Source organism: Astyanax mexicanus, chromosome 13 (assembly GCF_023375975.1).
Source record: "Astyanax mexicanus isolate ESR-SI-001 chromosome 13, AstMex3_surface, whole genome shotgun sequence".
Taxonomy (NCBI): domain Eukaryota; kingdom Metazoa; phylum Chordata; class Actinopteri; order Characiformes; family Acestrorhamphidae; genus Astyanax; species Astyanax mexicanus.
Genome location: NC_064420.1, coordinates 39,321,769 through 39,342,115, shown reverse-complemented (window position 1 = coordinate 39,342,115; position 20,347 = coordinate 39,321,769). Strand labels below are relative to the sequence as shown.

Genomic DNA, 20,347 nt, shown 5'->3' with positions numbered 1-20,347 from the left:
TTTCAGCTTTTGGGTAATGTCTCGTTATGCTAACAGACTAGACTAATACACACAGTACTGGAACTTCTCCAAACGGACCTGCACTATACACCAATACCTGCACTACTGCTATACTTGCACTGTCATACACACTTTAATTCCCCAAGAACTGTGAACTTTAAGAACTTTAGGCACTCATTCACTTTACCAGCCTTAAGCTATATACCATATTTGCACTACTGTTATACGGGTTCTATTTATACTGTCATTCCATCTCAATCACCATCAATATTGCACTATTGTCTTCTGTCTTACGTATGTCTATTGTGTCTGTGTTTCATTGTACATATATGGTAATTATATGCATGTCATCTAAAGATGTCATTAAACTGATAGCAAGTATTGATTTGGACTGATAGCAGGAAATGCTGGATTAACACCAATTGAAAATGTAGTGCTTCAGTGACGCCATAGATCAGTGCAAATCTATGACGTCATAGAAGGGTAACGCAGCAGCCCGGAGCCACAGTAAAGGGCGGAGCATATGTCAATCATTCATAGGATGGGTAGAAGAACTCTGTGACGTCATACTCGCCAAAGTCTATAAATATAACAGGCTGAAAATCATTCACGCGCTTGTTCGCGGGCGGAGATTGTAATTATAGCTGGAATATGGTGATTCCTGAGCGTGAGCTGGTGGACCCTAGTAGCTCCAGGTCGGTGGGGGCGAGTGAAGATCAAGAGACCTGGTGGAAATATCTGAACCGCGTTGTGTCTCCACTAGTATTTAACTGTATAGCAGTCTATGGCCTAGGTCATTTTTTGTACAATTGCTTACAGTACGTGGCGAGCCTTTTTTAAGAGAAAGAGTTAGGAAACGGAGGGGGTTGAGCTCTATTTACGACGCTGATGTGATGCTCACACAGCTCCATCGGTTAATATAATATAATATAATATTATTTGAATTGATGGTTTGTAGACCCAGTGAGGTGATGAATATGTTGGTTATGGATTTAGTGCTGATACGATGTAAACAGCAAACGCCACAGGAAGTCCGGTCAGAACTCAGACATCAATTCCAAATAAAGGTTTATTGAAACGCACACACACACATGCCACACGTCCAGCCGTGATTTTAGCTATGAGCGTAGCCTTGAGATTAGCCGTGAAATTAGCCGTGCAATTAGCCGTGGTTTCTATAATTGTAAATGAAAACACATACATGAAGATAACAATTAAATGAAGACAATATATATAAAATATACATATAATGATAACTATACATGCATGCATAACACAGTAATACAGTCTCAGCCCTGAACAACAGCTGATATGAATACTGATAATAGTAGTACACTGGCCTTTTAAGTTAAATGAGCGGATGTGCAGTTGGATGCTGAAACAAGCAATACCTCTAGTCTGTAAAACCTGCAGTTCTTACATTAAACATTTACTAAACACACTAAATGCACTGACTCGTTGTGATTGAGTAGCGATATGTATATCAGCAGTTATAAATATACTTTCAAGAGGTAATCTACTTAGATCACAAGAGTAATTATTGAAAGATATCAACAACAGGACAACTATCCTCACTATCTACAAGCAAAGATGAATGACACAATTAAATAACTATATAAACAACTATAAGGTACCATAAGAAACACTCACACTCGAATGGACGCACGGTAATGAAGAGAACTAAAGTGTTTATTCTCTAGTCCAGCGGATCTCCGTTGTCCTCTGCATACGCTCCGACACTGATGTAGGGGCGGGTCTGGCTCAGAAAGAATTCGTGAGTGACAGGTAATTAAGGCGTCTGATTGGTGGAAAGTGTTCCTTCTGATTTGGGGTGCCTTGAAACTGTCTGAGGGGAGACTAGAAACAGTGTGTTCTGCTGCTGTTCATGTGCATTCCATGCACGCCTATGGAATCCTGGGAACACCTGATTGGTCAGTCTTACTGGGTGCATGAGGAGGCCCACGCAGGGAGGGCATGGTCAGGTGGAATGCACCATTTTGAACAGCCGCCCCCAACTTTGTGGAGCAAAGTTGTTGTCCTAGATATCACATATTAGCTGTCAGGGAGGCATGGCAGTTTGATGAGCCGGGCAACAGGACGTGTGTATATCCGGTCCTTGACTTGGACTTTAACTGTCCGTATCCTGCCATCAGCCCCGGGGACAACTGCTGTGACGAGACCTACTGGCCACATGGCTCGAGGGAGCTGTTGGTCAACAATCATCACAACGGTACCAATGGTGAGGTTGTCCTTCTCTTGATGCCATTTGGAGCGTATTTGGAGTGATGGTAAGTAACTTTTGATGTACTTGGTCCAAAACTGGTCAATTAGTGCCTGGCATTGTCTCCATCTGCGCCGACTGAGGATTTCTGTCTCTGCGTAGATGACCTGGGGCAGAGATGGATCTCGCCGCCCCATCAGCATCATATTGGGTGTGATGGGGTCTGGGTCTGCGATGTCTGACGACGTGTAACCCAGTGGTTTGGAGTTGATGATCCCCTCAACTTCAACTAACACTGTCATCAGGACATCTTCTGATACACTCTGCGCTCCAAGAGTAGTGTGAAGGGCAGATTTGATAGATCGGATCTCCCGCTCCCAGGATCCGCCAAAGTGTGGAGCATGAGGGGGGTTAAATTTAAAATCAATTTGCTGACTCGCCAGCTGTGCCTGTAACTCTGGCGTGAGTGCTTTGAATGCCTCCTGAAGTTCTGAGCTGCCACCTTTGAAATTTGTGCCCTGATCAGCAAGCAGCTCATGGGGCTTACCTCGACGTGCAATGAAACGTCGGAGCGCCATCAGGAAAGCGTCTGTATCCATGCTAGTGAGAAGATCAAGGTGCACAGCATGGGTTGTCAGACACTTAAACACTATTCCCCATCGTTTCTCGGTGCGCCGTCCGATCTTAATGATATATGGCCCAAAGCAGTCCACTCCTGTGGACCAGAAAACAGGCTGATTGAGACGCAGGCTGGAGGGTGGAAGATCGGCCATCCTAGGGATGACTGGCTTGCTGCGCCATTTCTGGCAATGAAGACAGTTGTGCTGGTGTTTCTTGATAGCTGCTCTCCCTCGCAATATCCAAAATCGCCTGCGTAGCTCTGCATATACTCGGTCGGGTCCAGGATGTGCAAGACGGCTGTCAAAGTCCTGGATGATGAGTTGGGTTATGGGGTGATGTGGGTCCAGTACGATTGGATGTAAAGTATTTTCATCCAGAGTCTCGCATCTGCGGAGTCGACCTCCCACACGGATCAGTTGCACATCTGCATCGAACTCTGGAGCCAAAGTGAGGAGTCTGCTGCTTGTGGAGACTGGTTTTCCTGCTGTCAACCGAGTAAAGTCCTCAGGGAAGCAATCTCTCTGCACTTTTCTGAGAAGAGCCATCTCATTCTGTCTGTAGTCCTCTGCTGTGGGTTCTATGGGTGTGGCCGCCCCATGAAAGGTTCTGACAGATGCCTCCAGCAGCTCCTGATAGGTGTGGAAGTCTTTAGCATCAGGTAGTGGAGGATCAGTGGACATGGAGAGGTGTCCACAGAATGCAGACTTACGGAGTTCAGCCGGGTCGTCTGAGGTTGAGAGATCTAGACAGACTGGCCAGGCTATCTCATCTTGCCATAGGAACGTTGGTCCATTTCTCCAGCGATGGTTCCCTTGGAGTTGTGACAGCATTAGACCCCTGGTTATGTCATTAGCAGGGTTATCCACAGAGGTAACATATCGCCAGGGACTGTCTTCTGTCAGCTCCTGGATGTCGGCTACTCTGGTGCCAACAAACACCTTATACCTGCAAGACTGAGACTTAAGCCAGGTCAGGACGGTGGTGGAGTCGGTCCAGTGTGTGATACTGGCAATGACAAAAGTGAGCTCCTTCTTCAATACGACAGCTAGCTGAGCCCCGATGTGGGCAGCGCAGAGTTCCAGCCTGGGGATAGACTGCTGTCGGATTGGTGCTACCCGTGACCTTGCTGCCATGAAGGCTACCTGTATGCTGCCTGACTGATCCACTGTCCGCAGATAAGCTACTGCTCCGTATGCTCGCTCTGATGCATCAGAGAATACATGTATGGTTTGATAAGATGCTGATGTGTCAGATCTTGGCTGAAGATAACACCGTGGAAGAGAGATGAAGGGGAGCTGATGGAGTTCACTCTCCCATTCACGCCACAGTTTGAGAATGTCTTCTGGGAGCTGTGGATCGTCCCAGTCTCTCTCCTTCCGCCAGAGACCCTGTACCAGGATCTTAGCCCTTGTGGTGTAGGGGATGAGAAAGCCAATAGGGTCATACTGCCTTGCAAGTACCCTATAGATGCTGCGCATTGTGGGCTCTAAATGCTCTGAATGGCGAAGCCGGTAAGTGAGGGTATCGGACATGCAGTGCCAAAGCAGTCCTAGTGTCCGTTCTTGGGGGTCAGCTGCATCATGTGACAACCAGAGCTCACAGCTGTCAGATTTGGTGTCAGCTGGCAGGTGGCTGATGATGTCTGGTACATTAGTGGCCCACTGACGAAGCTCAAACCCACCAGAGAGGAGTAATGACTGCAGCTTGTCTACTAACGACTTGGCTTCGGATACAGATGTAAAGCTCTGCAAAAAGTTGTCCACATAAAAGTGGTCCTCTGTGGAGTGGCGTATATCTTCATCTGGGCTGCTGTGATCCTGCACATGTTTCTGGAGGGCAAACATGGCACAGCATGGGCTACAAGTTGTTCCAAACGGCAACACCTGCCATTCGTACACATCTGGTTCTCGGCTGCGCTCCATGTCCCTCCAGAGGAAGCGCAGGTAGGGTTTGTCTTCTGGCAGAAGGCGGACCTGATGAAACATCCCCTTTATATCACTGCTCACAGCCACTGGGTGCTGCCTGAAACGGAGCAGCACACCAAGTAGGGATGGTCCTACGGTGGGACCTGGAAGGAGCTGTTCATTCAAGTTTCCATTCTGAAATGTGAACGAGCAGTTAAATACGATGCGGTCCTTGCCATTGTGATTGACCATGTGGTGAGGAATGTACCATGATCCGGTACTCATCTGGACTGCATCAGGTGCAAGTTTCTCCACATAGCCAGCATCCAAAAGTTTTCTCACCTCTCCTTTGTATGAGCCAGCTTTAGCTGAATCCTGAGCCAGCCGTTTCTCTGTCCCACGCAGATGGCCCAGGACTGCTTCTTTGGGTGCCCGAAGTGGCAGAGCATCTTCTTTCCACAAGAGGGGTGTGGCATATCTGAATATACCATCCACTTCCACCCTGACTGTCTTCTCCTCCAGCATCCTGACAACTGCTGTGTCCTGCTTGGAGCGTGTGATGATTTTCTCGTTCCGGTAGGGCAGGACATCCATCTGCCAAAGTTTAGAGACATGATGGAGCAGCTCTGCTGTTGGCGATAGACTGGTGAACAGGCACTGTGATGTGGAGGATTGGTGGTTCAGGACTTTAGCTGGACCTTGCAGCGTCCAGCCAAGACGCGTCCTGAGTGCAGCTGGTCCACCTTGGGGGCCTAGGTGTACTGGCTCAACTGGAGTTAGGAGGTGTGGGTAGTCTGAGCCAATAAGAAGCAGGGGCTGGACATGTGAAAATGAGTTAAGTGGCAGACCTCGGAGGTGACGATAGGTCTTCTGAAGAGTCTCAACCGGATGTGAGTGGGTGGATAAACCCAACTCTGTTGAGGTAAATGCCTGCTGGATTCTGAAGAGTTTCTGTGGCTGATCAACAGCAGACACAGAGAATGACACAGACCTCCCTGATACTTCTCGAAGGTCCTGGCGGATGGTTCGAAGTGCCAGTTCTTCAGCAGGCCCTTGGAGACCCAGTTTTTGAACAGCAGTGTGGAGAATGATGGTGCGCTCTGATCCGTCATCCAAGATGGCATAAGTCCTCAAGCGCTTTCCCTTGTGATGAAGATACACTTCCACCATTTTCAGCAACACACAGTTGCTTCTCCGTGCAGGATCCAGATAATATGTCACTGGCTGAGCAGATGTAGGTGTTATCCTTTGGGGAGGCTTGGTAGCACTATTCACCTCATGTAGAACTTCTAGATGTGTGCCATTGCACTTTTGACATCTGGCCTTGAGGTAGCACTGCACTGCTTGGTGGTCTCTCCCACATCTCCAGCATTTTTTTCCATCCTTGATCCAGCTCACGCGTTGCTCTGTGGACAGCTGCTTAAATGCACTGCATTGATTGAAATAGTGCTGCTGGCTGTCACAGAATGGGCAGTATTTCTTTGGCTTATCTGCCTTCTGATCTATGGGTGGCACAGGTTTGGATGGCTCTGTAGGTGGGTCGACCAATAAGACAGTGGTGGAGCGTGTACCTACTGTCTGCCTTGTCCTGAAGCTCTTCTGTCTTTCTGCCCTGGTCTCTGTTGCTGTCCTACGGTGGCTGACAGTGATCTCATCCTCCTGTACTCGAACTTCATACTCCAACCACTCTGCAAAGTCCAGCAATGTCGGAATGGGGATCCGGAGAGGGTTGGTGAACCTCTTGAATTGAGCCCGCAAGTCATGTGGTAGCTTAGATAGCAGGCGTGATACATGTGATCCACATTCAAGCTCTGTTCTTCCCTCCTTCCCTAGCTGAGCTAGCATGCCACTTAAAGCTCTTACCTTTAGAGCAAACAGGCGGAACCCTTTAATGTCCCCACTCTTGATTGGTGGCTCAGCCAGCACTTCAGTGATGCGCTGAAGGGCAAGCTTGTGGGGCTGGCCGTACAGTTCTGTGAGTGCAGTCATGGTCCTGGTGTATGGGAACCGACTGTTGCTGTATGAGTCAGCTACCAGCAGGGCATCTTCCAGCTTGAGATGGTCCACCAGTATCTGATACTTGAACTGTTCTGTAGCATCAGCTGGCAAGAGATTGTCCAGTGCTAACTTAAGCCGAGCAAATTGGCGAGGATCATCATCCATGAAGATAGGAATGTGTGGTTTTGGTCCACGATATGTGGATTCTTGTCGTGGTGGAGAGAATGGTTTGTTGGGATGGGGGAAAGGTTGTGGTGCACTGTAGAAATGCTGGCCCCATATCCTCTGGTCTGCTGGTTGCTGCCAGAGGGGCTGGTGTGCGTGAGCAGTTGAGGTACGTGGTGGGGTGAATGGCAACACATAATCCGGAGTGGGTATTGATGGTGGGGATGCCTGATAGGCTGGTGCAGGAGCAGGTTGATCTTGTGGCTGAAGATGAGTACTGCGCAGGTGCTCTGTCAGCTCTGACACAAGTTGTGGAGGCAGCCGTCCTGGAGATGATTGACGGGATTGCTCTCCTGCACTGCCTAGGCAAGAATACTCCACCTGAGGTGGTGGCGGAAATTGATCCCAGTCTGGTCGCACTGGTGGTAAGATAGGAGGAGGAGGCTCCGGCCATGATGCATCTTGCTGTTTGGCCTTATGCTGTGTGGAAGATTGAGCCCATGTACGATGCAGGGGTGTAGAGAACTGCGGTGGAGCAGGGAATTCTTCGTAGGACCTGTCACTGTCCATATAGTGAAGTCGTACTGAAGAAGAGGTTCCGATGCCTGTGGCTGCAGGTGTGGGCCTCGGGTAAGGAGAGAGGGCGTTGAGTACTTGCCGCATCTCCCTGCGTAGCTGCATGTTGTCCTCTTGCACCTCCCTGAGAGCTGAGAAGACTGCATCTGGACTGAGACTTGACGTTATTGGTCCAACAGGGGGAGCTTGAGTTGCATCCCGTGGCCTGCTGGCTCCCACGTCGGTGTGACTATGTGGTGTGTATGACTGCGGCAGCTGTCGCAGCGGCAAATTCACCAAGTAGTCCTCCAGGTAACGTGGCTGGCGTCTGTCACGGCGAGGACGGTTGTGCTCATCAGGAAATGATGTCATAACTGTGGTAATCGCTGAATCCGGCTTGAAGGACCTTGAATTGATGGTTTGTAGACCCAGTGAGGTGATGAATATGTTGGTTATGGATTTAGTGCTGATACGATGTAAACAGCAAACGCCACAGGAAGTCCGGTCAGAACTCAGACATCAATTCCAAATAAAGGTTTATTGAAACGCACACACACACATGCCACACGTCCAGCCGTGATTTTAGCTATGAGCGTAGCCTTGAGATTAGCCGTGAAATTAGCCGTGCAATTAGCCGTGGTTTCTATAATTGTAAATGAAAACACATACATGAAGATAACAATTAAATGAAGACAATATATATAAAATATACATATAATGATAACTATACATGCATGCATAACACAGTAATACAGTCTCAGCCCTGAACAACAGCTGATATGAATACTGATAATAGTAGTACACTGGCCCTTTAAGTTAAATGAGCGGATGTGCAGTTGGATGCTGAAACAAGCAATACCTCTAGTCTGTAAAACCTGCAGTTCTTACATTAAACATTTACTAAACACACTAAATGCACTGACTCGTTGTGATTGAGTAGCGATATGTATATCAGCAGTTATAAATATACTTTCAAGAGGTAATCTACTTAGATCACAAGAGTAATTATTGAAAGATATCAACAACAGGACAACTATCCTCACTATCTACAAGCAAAGATGAATGACACAATTAAATAACTATATAAACAACTATAAGGTACCATAAGAAACACTCACACTCGAATGGACGCACGGTAATGAAGAGAACTAAAGTGTTTATTCTCTAGTCCAGCGGATCTCCGTTGTCCTCTGCATACGCTCCGACACTGATGTAGGGGCGGGTCTGGCTCAGAAAGAATTCGTGAGTGACAGGTAATTAAGGCGTCTGATTGGTGGAAAGTGTTCCTTCTGATTTGGGGTGCCTTGAAACTGTCTGAGGGGAGACTAGAAACAGTGTGTTCTGCTGCTGTTCATGTGCATTCCATGCACGCCTATGGAATCCTGGGAACACCTGATTGGTCAGTCTTACTGGGTGCATGAGGAGGCCCACGCAGGGAGGGCATGGTCAGGTGGAATGCACCATTTTGAACATTATTATAATATCAGAAGCACTGAATGGTATTATTGCTTTATGTTTAGGAATAGCTACACCCAGTGTAAATTTTGACAACAAATTTTGATTTAGTTTTAGTCATAATTTAGCCCTCTGATATGTTTTATCATAAAAATATGGTCGACTACAATTACAGTCAATTTAGTCGACTAAAATGTAAAGGGTGTAAATGTAAATGCTTTTCCATCAATTCCCTTGAATAATTACCCATACATTTATAAAGAATTAAACATTTATTAACCAGTTGTGTAATATTGTTCATGTTTGAATGTGAAATATATTTATATTTATGAATTATTTAATGTATATTATTATTTTATGTATGTGACTTTAAATATTTTACATTTCAAATTTTGTTCTAGAAATCATTCGAATGGTTAAATTATAGTTTGAACAGAGCTGTAGACGCAAAAACACAGCTTTTAAAGGATCTAGTTTTATCTTCAGCACTAACCCAGCACACCTACTGTAGCTACAGTCTATAAATGAGCTCAAAAACACACATTCACACACTGTCCTGTAGAGATGCTCTCAGGATGTTCTGAGAGACTTCATGAGTTAAAGTGAGAAACTTATGAGAAATTGCAGTAAGAAACTTTACACATACTTTTGGGTTAAGTTAATAGATTCTTCCTGCTTCAACACTAGTGTTGTAGAAAAGAAAATGAAAGGTGGGCTACCCCCACCTCTTGTTCGGGGTACAACTCCCCTGCGTGTTCGTTTGATAGAGAGAGTCAGACAGTGGAGTGAAGTTGAAAGCAAACCAAGTATTTATTACAAACTGAATATATTCAGGAGAACTAACACATGAAAGACCGTCTAACAGCCACCCAGCATAAGTTCTGACCCCCCTCCTGATCTGACTCCACGTTTATACCCCAAAATGACGTAAGCCTGTTGATGAGGCGTTACTAACGATTAGCTCATGTTAATATGCATAATTTCACGTGTTAGTACTCAAGTTTCACGTGTCTGACCGGACCACTAATGTTTGGCCTTGACTGTGTTCTTCCATCATGGCACATCGTGGCACTATCTGTGTGAGTATGCGTCACCCCCCTCTTGGAAGCAGAGGTTTTAGGGAGGCACTTGCTCATCAAGGCCGCTTTGAACTAAGGCCTCTTCTGTAGCAATTTAGCCCCGTACCAGTCGAATTGATGACCGTTAGTTAGGGTCATGCAGTAAACAAAAAATAGTTCAAGCCTGAGCTACATCTCATATGTTATATGTCAGGGGTATTCAACTAGAATTCACTATGGTCCAGTTAGAGAAAATTTTGCCAGGCCAAGGTCCGGACCGTCGCTATTTTTAACTTTTAGTGTTATGATTCAGTATTATATACTGTATTATATACAGTATTATATACTGTATACTGAAAGACAAAACAAAATACACATACTAGTATATTTCAACAATATGTATTGTTTTAAAATTTAAATAAATTACATTATGAACCTATCATTAAATAAATGAACTTATCGAGTCTATTAATGTGAATCTGTATGTTAGCTTTGTTTCAAAATGCTTTATTTATTCTATTTAATTTTATTTATATTAGATTTGCGTGTGCCTGCCTGTCATGATTATTACATGAATGACAAATCATACAATGTATGGAGAAATGTTTGTTGAACTTGACCAAAATATCAGCTTTTTTTAAAAAAACAGCAGTTTTATTTTATTTAATATTATTACTGTATCAGACTTTATTATGTAGTGTGTAAAACTAATGTGGGAAGTTGCCAATGCTTTTTGTCCCGTGGGGGTTGCGTTAGTTTTGAGGTAGGGTTGTTTTGAGATTAAAGAGAGCGCGTCTGCGAGCGAGGGAGGGAGGTTTTTTTTTCTTGCTGAGTTCTGATCAGGTGGAGTAAAGTGGAATATTTTGCACTGTTGTCTCGGTTGTTTCTTTTTAATTCCTCCAAGTAACACCGCTAGGTTACATTACTGTTAATATGTTTTTATTAAGGTAGTATTTTTATTTATTTTTCTGGTGCGCACCTCCGGATAAGGGCTAATTCTAGTTTAAATTAAGTCGTTGTGGACGTCTTTTCTACGTGAAATTTACATGTATACGTTTTTATAGACCAACTACTTTGAGGCTCCCTGCATAACTGTAGTGCCATTTCAGACGGTGGCAACTGTTCCATTGTTCCAGTTTCAGCAGATAACTGGAAACGCATACAAAGCTAAGCCAAACAATTACTGGAACAGGTTCACAACCTTCTGGAACTAGTTATGCACGTTAGTTATACACAATATGCTTTACAAATAAATTGCATTTCAACCCTCTCACTTTTTCCAAAACATGTCAACCTGCAAAGAACCAGTAAAAGCAAGGGATAAATTAATTACCCCCATCTTACCACTGTTGATTTTAAATTGACCCTTTCTGTTTGGGGAAACATTAATATAATAATAAACATAATGAGTAAATCTCATTTGGGGTTAATGCCTTTATTTTACATCAACATAACATACACCTTAGATTCACACCATAACAATTTCACTAAACATTTACCTTCCCTTAAAACTATTACAGCTTTACATTTCACCTTCCCTTAACAATATTATACCTTCCCTCAACACTATTACACCTTTACATTACACCTTCCATCAACACTATTACACCTTTACATTACACCTTCCATCAACACTATTACACCTTTACATTACACCTTCCCTCAACACTATTACACCTTTACATTACACCTTCCATCAACACTATTACACCTTTACATTACACCTTCCCTCAACACTATTACACCTTTACATTACACCTTCCATCAACACTATTACACCTTTACATTACACCTTCCCTCAACACTATTACACCTTTACATTATACCTTCCATCAACACTATTACACCTTTACATTATACCTTCCATCAACACTATTACACCTTTACATTACACCTTCCCTCAACAATATTATACCTTCCCTTAACACTATTACACCTTTACATTACACCAGGGGTCTCAAAGTACCTGCCCACGCGGTTTCATACGGCCCCTCACGGGTTAACAAAATAAACATACATCTGGCCCGCAATTCAATTTAATTATTTATGCTTTATTATGTTCGTTTTCATATTTTATTTTAACTTGTATTTTGGTGTGTGTGTGTGGTTTTTGTTTTTTTGCTTACGCTGCGTTGCCTGCTTTAATAGTCTTCAGTAGCCTTCAACAGTTTAACCTTGCAGCCGTGGTGTGTCCACTAAACTCCGTAGTTATAAACATCATGAGGTTAGCAGCGCGCTGACCTGTTTATAATGTAATCCGAGCAGTGCCTCCGTGACAGCTGCTCTAAACTGCTGCTGTTAGCTGCTTGGGCTGAAAGATGAACTGTAGAGAACTGTATTATCCGGTTAGTGGGGTTATTTTATTTCATACACAGAGGAACTTAAAAAAAATTCAAAACGCTCCAGACTGGCTGAGCTGAGCCCTGTAGCCCGTGGCTGGGCTGTAGCTCTGACTAAGCAAAGACTGCGGGCTTGTGGTGCTGCAGCTGCAGCTCCGACTAGTGGTTGGATGAGGAACTGCTAAATCTGAGGAAATGCTAAATCTGTCACAGCTCACAATTTTTGATTTTATATTTATTAAGCCTTATTTCAGTATCAAACGTTTTGATCAAAGTTAATATAACTTGTACTTGATGTAATTTCTATTCACTTGAATAGTTTGGTTCTTGATTGATGGAGTTTTTGGATTTCATAACATGACAAATTAAAAGGATTTATGTTAATAGAGCAACAAGCAAACATTTTTCCATGCAACTGTAATATTTGATTGAATAAATAGTATATTGAGAGTTATTTAACATTAAGGAGTAATTACATTCATTTTATATTACATCTGGTTACATTTTCTTATATTTATAAGTTACATCTGGCCCTCAGAGGACAGCCAATATGCCAATGTGGCCCTCGGCAAAAATGAGTTTGAGACCCCTGCATTACACCTTCCCTTAACAATATTATACCTTCCCTTAACACTATTACACCTTTACATTACACCTTCCCTTAACAATATTATACCTTCCCTTAACACTATTACACCTTTACATTACACCTTCCCTTAACAATATTATACCTTCCCTTAACACTATTACACCTTTACATTACACCTTCCCTTAACACTATTACACCTTTACATTACACCTTCCCTTAACACTATTATACCTTCCCTTAACACTATTACACCTTTACATTACACCTTCCCTTAACAATATTATACCTTCCCTTAACACTATTACACCTTTACATTACACCTTCCCTTAACAATATTATACCTTCCCTTAACACTATTACACCTTTACATTACACCTTCCCTTAACAATATTATACCTTCCCTCAACACTATTACACCTTTACATTTCACCTTCCCTCAACACTATTACACCTTTAACATTACCCCTTCCCTCAACACTATTACACCTTCCCTCAACACTATTACACCTTTAACATTACACCTTCCCTCAACACTATCACACCTTTCCACTACACCTTCCCTTAACACCATTACAACTTTACATTACACCTTCCCTTAACATCATTATACTTTCATTAAGATTCTAGGTCGAGAGACAGCGGTGTGTCCTCCACGTCTTTGTGGTGCATGTTTGAGATGCTCCGAAGTACACATCCGTATGAAGTCCTCGGTGGCTGTCCCGTCACATTTCATGCCTCCATCTGCACAAGTAGAAAAAGACAAATTAGAAATCTCAGAAAATGTTGAAGATGGCCATTTATTTTTGCCCCACAACAAACTATTTTAAATTGCCTTATTTATTTAATATTCACATAAACTTACTTCTTCACACTATGGCTTAGCTAACGCTAAGCTAACGGCGGGAATACACATTTAACACCTGACGAGAATTATCCTGCCGTTTTAATTCTCACACATCATATTTAGCTATTTGAATATTTTTTCCCCACAACAAACTATTTTAAATTGCCTTATTTATGTAATATTAACATAAACTTACTTCTTCACACTATGGCTTAGCTAACTGCGGGAATACACATTTAACACCTGACGAGAATTATCCTGACGTTTTAATTCTCACACATCATATTAAGCTATTTTAATACATTTTTTCCCACAACAAACTATTTTAAATTGCCTTATTTATGTAATATTCACATAAACTTACTTCTTCATGCTATGGCTTAGCTAACGCTAAGCTAACGCTAAGCTAACGCTAAGCTAAAGGCGGGAATACACATTTAACACCTGACGAGAATTATCGTGCCGTTTTAATTCTCACACATAATATTAAACTATTTTAATATTTTTTTCCCCACAACAAACTATTTTAAATTGCCTTATTTATGTAATATTAACATAAACTTACTTCTTCATGCTATGGCTTAGCTAACGCTAAGCTAACGCTAAGCTAAAGGCGGGAATACACATTTAACCCCTGACAAGAATTATCTTGCCGTTTTAATTCTCACACATCATATTAACAAATCTACAAATCTATGACGTCATAGAAGGGTAACGCAGCAGCCCGGAGCCACAGTAAAGGGCGGAGCATATGTCAATCATTCATAGGATGGGTAGAAGAACTCTGTGACGTCATACTCGCCAAAGTCTATAAATATAACAGGCTGAAAATCATTCACGCGCTTGTTCGCGGGCGGAGATTGTAATTATAGCTGGAATATGATGATTCCTGAGCGTGAGCTGGTGGACCCTAGTAGCTCCAGGCCGGTGGGGGCGAGTGAAGATCAAGAGACCTGGTGGAAATATCTGGACCGCGTTGTGTCTCCACTAGTATTTAACTGTATAGCAGTCTATGGCCTAGGTCATTTTTTGTACAATTGCTTACAGTACGTGGCGAGCCTTTTTTAAGAGAAAGAGTTAGGAAACGGAGGGGGTTGAGCTCTATTTACGACGCTGATGTGATGCTCACACAGCTCCATCGGTTAATATAATATAATATAATATTATTATAATATCAGAAGCACTGAATGGTATTATTGCTTTATGTTTAGGAATAGCTACACCCAGTGTAAATTTTGACAACAAATTTTGATTTAGTTTTAGTCATAATTTAGCCCTCTGATATGTTTTATCATAAAAATATGGTCGACTACAATTACAGTCAATTTAGTCGACTAAAATGTAAAGGGTGTAAATGTAAATGCTTTTCCATCAATTCCCTTGAATAATTACCCATACATTTATAAAGAATTAAACATTTATTAACCAGTTGTGTAATATTGTTCATGTTTGAATGTGAAATATATTTATATTTATGAATTATTTAATGTATATTATTATTTTATGTATGTGACTTTAAATATTTTACATTTCAAATTTTGTTCTAGAAATCATTCGAATGGTTAAATTATAGTTTGAACAGAGCTGTAGACGCAAAAACACAGCTTTTAAAGGATCTAGTTTTATCTTCAGCACTAACCCAGCACACCTACTGTAGCTACAGTCTATAAATGAGCTCAAAAACACACATTCACACACTGTCCTGTAGAGATGCTCTCAGGATGTTCTGAGAGACTTCATGAGTTAAAGTGAGAAACTTATGAGAAATTGCAGTAAGAAACTTTACACAGACTTTTGGGTTAAGTTAATAGATTCTTCCTGCTTCAACACTAGCTAAGTTATATGTTTCCCACTGTGAGATTAAACAGATGTTCTCGTATTATTGAGAGAGTTCTGTATCAGTAACCTTAACTTTACAGAACAGTCTTTTAGTACACAGCCGAGTTTCAGCTCATGAAATAACATTAGCATTAAAATGCTGATTTCTGCATGGAGATCTTTGGGACTCTTGTCCTCAGAAGCTGAAATATTAGTGGTGTTTTACTGGAGATGGAGTCGCCCCACACGGTTTACACGTTGTCTTGTTTTCCGCGACGTCAAAGGAGAAATGTATGATCTCTCCTCTTTCTCCCTGCTGCTGACACTGTCGAGTTAACTTCAAATCGAGCCCCATAAGTAACTACAGTTTAGGCGAGTCTCTCCTCCCGGGTTTGTATCTCTTCCTAACTGGTCCCTACCTTACCCCAGAGCCATAAAGAGAGAGAGAGAAAGAGAGAGAGAGAGAGAGAGAGAGTCGGGTCAACTCCGTTCACTCCAATGGACCTTTTTTTGTTTTGTTTTTTTTTTTTACAGGCAATGGCGGACCGTGGAGCCTGTAAATCAGGGGTATTCAACTAGAATTCACTATGGTCCAGTTAGAGAAAATTTTGCCAGGCCAAGGTCCGGACCGTCGCTATTTTTAACTTTTAGTGTTATGATTCAGTACTATATACTGTATTATATACAGTATTATATACTGTATACTGAAAGACAAAACAAAATACACATACTAGTATATTTCAACAATATGTATTGTTTTAAAATTTAAATAAATTACATTATGAACCTATCATTAAATAAATGAACTTATCAAGTCTATTAATGTGAATCTGTATGTTAGCTTTGTTTCAAAATGGTTTATTTATTCTATTTAATTTTATTTATATTAGATTTGCGCCTGCCTGTCATGATTATTACATGAATGACAAATCATACAATGTATGGAGAAATGTTTGTTGAACTTGACCAAAATATCAGCTTTTTTAAAAAAAAACAGCAGTTTTATTTCATTTAATATTATTACTGTATCAGACTTTATTATGTAGTGTGTAAAACTAATGTGGGAAGTTGCCAATGCTTTTTGTCCCGTGGGGGTTGCCTTAGTTTTGAGGTAGGGTTGTTTTGGGATTAAAGAGAGCGCGTCTGCGAGCGAGGGAGGGAGGTTTTTTTTTCTTGCTGAGTTCTGATCAGGTGGAGTAAAGTGGAATATTTTGCACTGTTGTCTCGGTTGTTTCTTTTTAATTCCTCCAAGTAACACCGCTAGGTTACATTACTGTTAATATGTTTTTATTAAGGTAGTATTTTTATTTATTTTTCTGGTGCGCACCTCCGGATAAGGGCTAATTCTAGTTTAAATTAAGTCGTTGTGGACGTCTTTTCTACGTGAAATTTACATGTATACGTTTTTATAGACCAACTACTTTGAGGCTCCCTGCATAACTGTAGTGCCATTTCAGACGGTGGCAACTGTTCCATTGTTCCAGTTTCAGCAGATAACTGGAAACGCATACAAAGCTAAGCCAAACAATTACTGGAACAGGTTCACAACCTTCTGGAACTAGTTATGCACGTTAGTTATACACAATATGCTTTACAAATAAATTGCATTTCAACCCTCTCACTTTTTCCAAAACATGTCAACCTGCAAAGAACCAGTAAAAGCAAGGGATAAATTAATTACCCCCATCTTACCACTGTTGATTTTAAATTGACCCTTTCTGTTTGGGGAAACATTAATATAATAATAAACATAATGAGTAAATCTCATTTGGGGTTAATGCCTTTATTTTACATCAACATAACATACACCTTAGATTCACACCATAACAATTTCACTAAACATTTACCTTCCCTTAAAACTATTACAGCTTTACATTACACCTTCCCTTAACAATATTATACCTTCCCTCAACACTATTACATCTTCCCTCAAAACTATTACACCTTTAACATTTCACCTTCCCTTAACAATATTATACCTTCCCTCAACACTATTACACCTTTACATTACACCTTCCCTCAACACTATTACACCTGACTGGCTGAGCTGAGCCCTGTAGCCCGTGGCTGGGCTGTAGCTCTGACTAAGCAAAGACTGCGGGCTTGTGGTGCTGCAGCTGCAGCTCCGACTAGTGGTTGGATGAGGAACTGCTAAATCTGAGGAAATGCTAAATCTGTCACAGCTCACAATTTTTGATTTTATATTTATTAAGCCTTATTTCAGTATCAAACGTTTTGATCAAAGTTAATATAACTTGTACTTGATGTAATTTCTATTCACTTGAATAGTTTGGTTCTTGATTGATGGAGTTTTTGGATTTCATAACATGACAAATTAAAAGGATTTATGTTAATAGAGCAACAAGCAAACATTTTTCCATGCAACTGTAATATTTGATTGAATAAATAGTATGTTGAGAGTTATTTAACATTAAGGAGTAATTACATTCATTTTATATTACATCTGGTTACATTTTCTTATATTTATAAGTTACATCTGGCCCTCAGAGGACAGCCAATATGCCAATGTGGCCCTCGGCAAAAATGAGTTTGAGACCCCTGCATTACACCTTCCCTTAACAATATTATACCTTCCCTTAACACTATTACACATTTACATTACACCTTCCCTTAACAATATTATACCTTCCCTTAACACTATTACACCTTTACATTACACCTTCCCTTAACAATATTATACCTTCCCTTAACACTATTACACCTTTACATTACACCTTCCCTTAACACTATTACACCTTTACATTACACCTTCCCTTAACACTATTATACCTTCCCTTAACACTATTACACCTTTACATTACACCTTCCCTTAACAATATTATACCTTCCCTTAACATTACACCTTCCCTTAACAATATTATACCTTCCCTTAACACTATTACACCTTTACATTACACCTTCCCTTAACAATATTATACCTTCCCTCAACACTATTACACCTTTACATTTCACCTTCCCTCAACACTATTACACCTTTAACATTACCCCTTCCCTCAACACTATTACACCTTCCCTCAACACTATTACACCTTTAACATTACACCTTCCCTCAACACTATCACACCTTTCCACTACACCTTCCCTTAACACCATTACAACTTTACATTACACCTTCCCTTAACATCATTATACTTTCATTAAGATTCTAGGTCGAGAGACAGCGGTGTGTCCTCCACGTCTTTGTGGTGCATGTTTGAGATGCTCCGAAGTACACATCTGTATGAAGTCCTCGGTGGCTGTCCCGTCACATTTCATGCCTCCATCTGCACAAGTAGAAAAAGACAAATTAGAAATCTCAGAAAATGTTGAAGATGGCCATTTATTTTTGCCCCACAACAAACTATTTTAAATTGCCTTATTTATTTAATATTCACATAAACTTACTTCTTCACACTATGGCTTAGCTAACGCTAAGCTAACAGCGGGAATACACATTTAACACCTGACGAGAATTATCCTGCCGTTTTAATTCTCACACATCATATTTAGCTATTTGAATATTTTTTTCCCCACAACAAACTATTTTAAATTGCCTTATTTATGTAATATTAACATAAACTTACTTCTTCACACTATGGCTTAGCTAACTGCGGGAATACACATTTAACACCTGACGAGAATTATCCTGACGTTTTAATTCTCACACATCATATTAAGCTATTTTAATACATTTTTTCCCACAACAAACTATTTTAAATTGCCTTATTTATGTAATATTCACATAAACTTACTTCTTCATGCTATGGCTTAGCTAACGCTAAGCTAACGCTAAGCTAACGCTAAGCTAAAGGCGGGAATACACATTTAACACCTGATGAGAATTATCGTGCCGTTTTAATTCTCACACATAATATTAAACTATTTTAATATTTTTCCCCACAACAAAATATTTTAAATTGCCTTATTTATGTAATATTAACATAAACTTACTTCTTCATGCTATGGCTTAGCTAACGCTAAGCTAACGCTAAGCTAAAGGCGGGAATACACATTTAACCCCTGACGAGAATTATCTTGCCGTTTTAATTCTCACACATCATATTAAGCTATTTTAATAAATGTTTTCCCACAACAAACTATTTTAAATTGCCTTATTTATGTAGTATTAACATAAACTTAAGTTACTTCTTCAGGCTATTCAAAATGCACTTGATATTGCCCCCAGTTGCATAGGTTAATTGTGGGTTCCACAAACTTATATAACTTAAGGCTATCTTAAAATTTAGCCAAAGACGGTTCTTTGATTTAGCTTAGATTGGCTTATCAGCCTAGCTCTGGTTAGTGCATTGACTTAATGACCGGACAATGCTTCTACGTTAAAGCTTCGGTTACAGTAAATATTATTGGCATTATGCTCGTTCTCAAAAGTAATTCCAATTCCATTTTAACTATGGCCACTGTTTAGCTATCGTTAGCTAGCTAGCTAGTTAGCTAACTGCCTGGGAAGAGAGGCAACAGCAGGTTCAGATGATTTAAGACCACAGAGCTAAAACAACTAACCCTACAAATACATTAACTTATACATGCCGTCTTACCTTATAGCTTAGTGGCAGCTGAGTCCTGTCCGGTCCGGAGCTGAGCTGAGCTGAGCTGAGCTGAGCGAGCTGAACTGAACGAGCTGGGCTGAACTGAGCTGAGCTGAGCTACTGCAGCAGCCAAAAAATGTTGAGCGTGTTTTGCCTCGCATATCAGAGTGGAGTTTATGATGACGTGCGGTCTCAGCAAATCAGAGTGGCGTTGACTGGTTGAAATCAACTTA

At 41.2% G+C, this 20,347-nt stretch overlaps 1 long non-coding RNA gene across 47 annotated transcripts; it reads right to left on the bottom strand.

Annotated features, from left to right (window-relative positions):
• Window positions 1-11,123: 11,123 nt before the first annotated feature.
• LOC125780564 (uncharacterized) lies at window positions 11,124-20,276 on the bottom strand. 47 transcript variants are annotated; one of them, XR_007423835.1, is made up of 6 exons: window positions 18,452-19,170; window positions 18,193-18,412; window positions 17,526-17,580; window positions 13,069-13,426; window positions 11,736-11,913; window positions 11,124-11,701 (listed from the first exon to the last, which is right to left on the bottom strand). It is a non-coding gene; the product is annotated as an uncharacterized LOC125780564 (long non-coding RNA). The 47 variants fall into 47 exon arrangements; XR_007423822.1 differs by having other exon boundaries at window positions 11,125-11,633; window positions 11,668-11,913; XR_007423824.1 differs by having other exon boundaries at window positions 11,125-11,667; window positions 11,702-11,913.
• Between the last annotated feature and the right edge of the window lie 71 nt (window positions 20,277-20,347).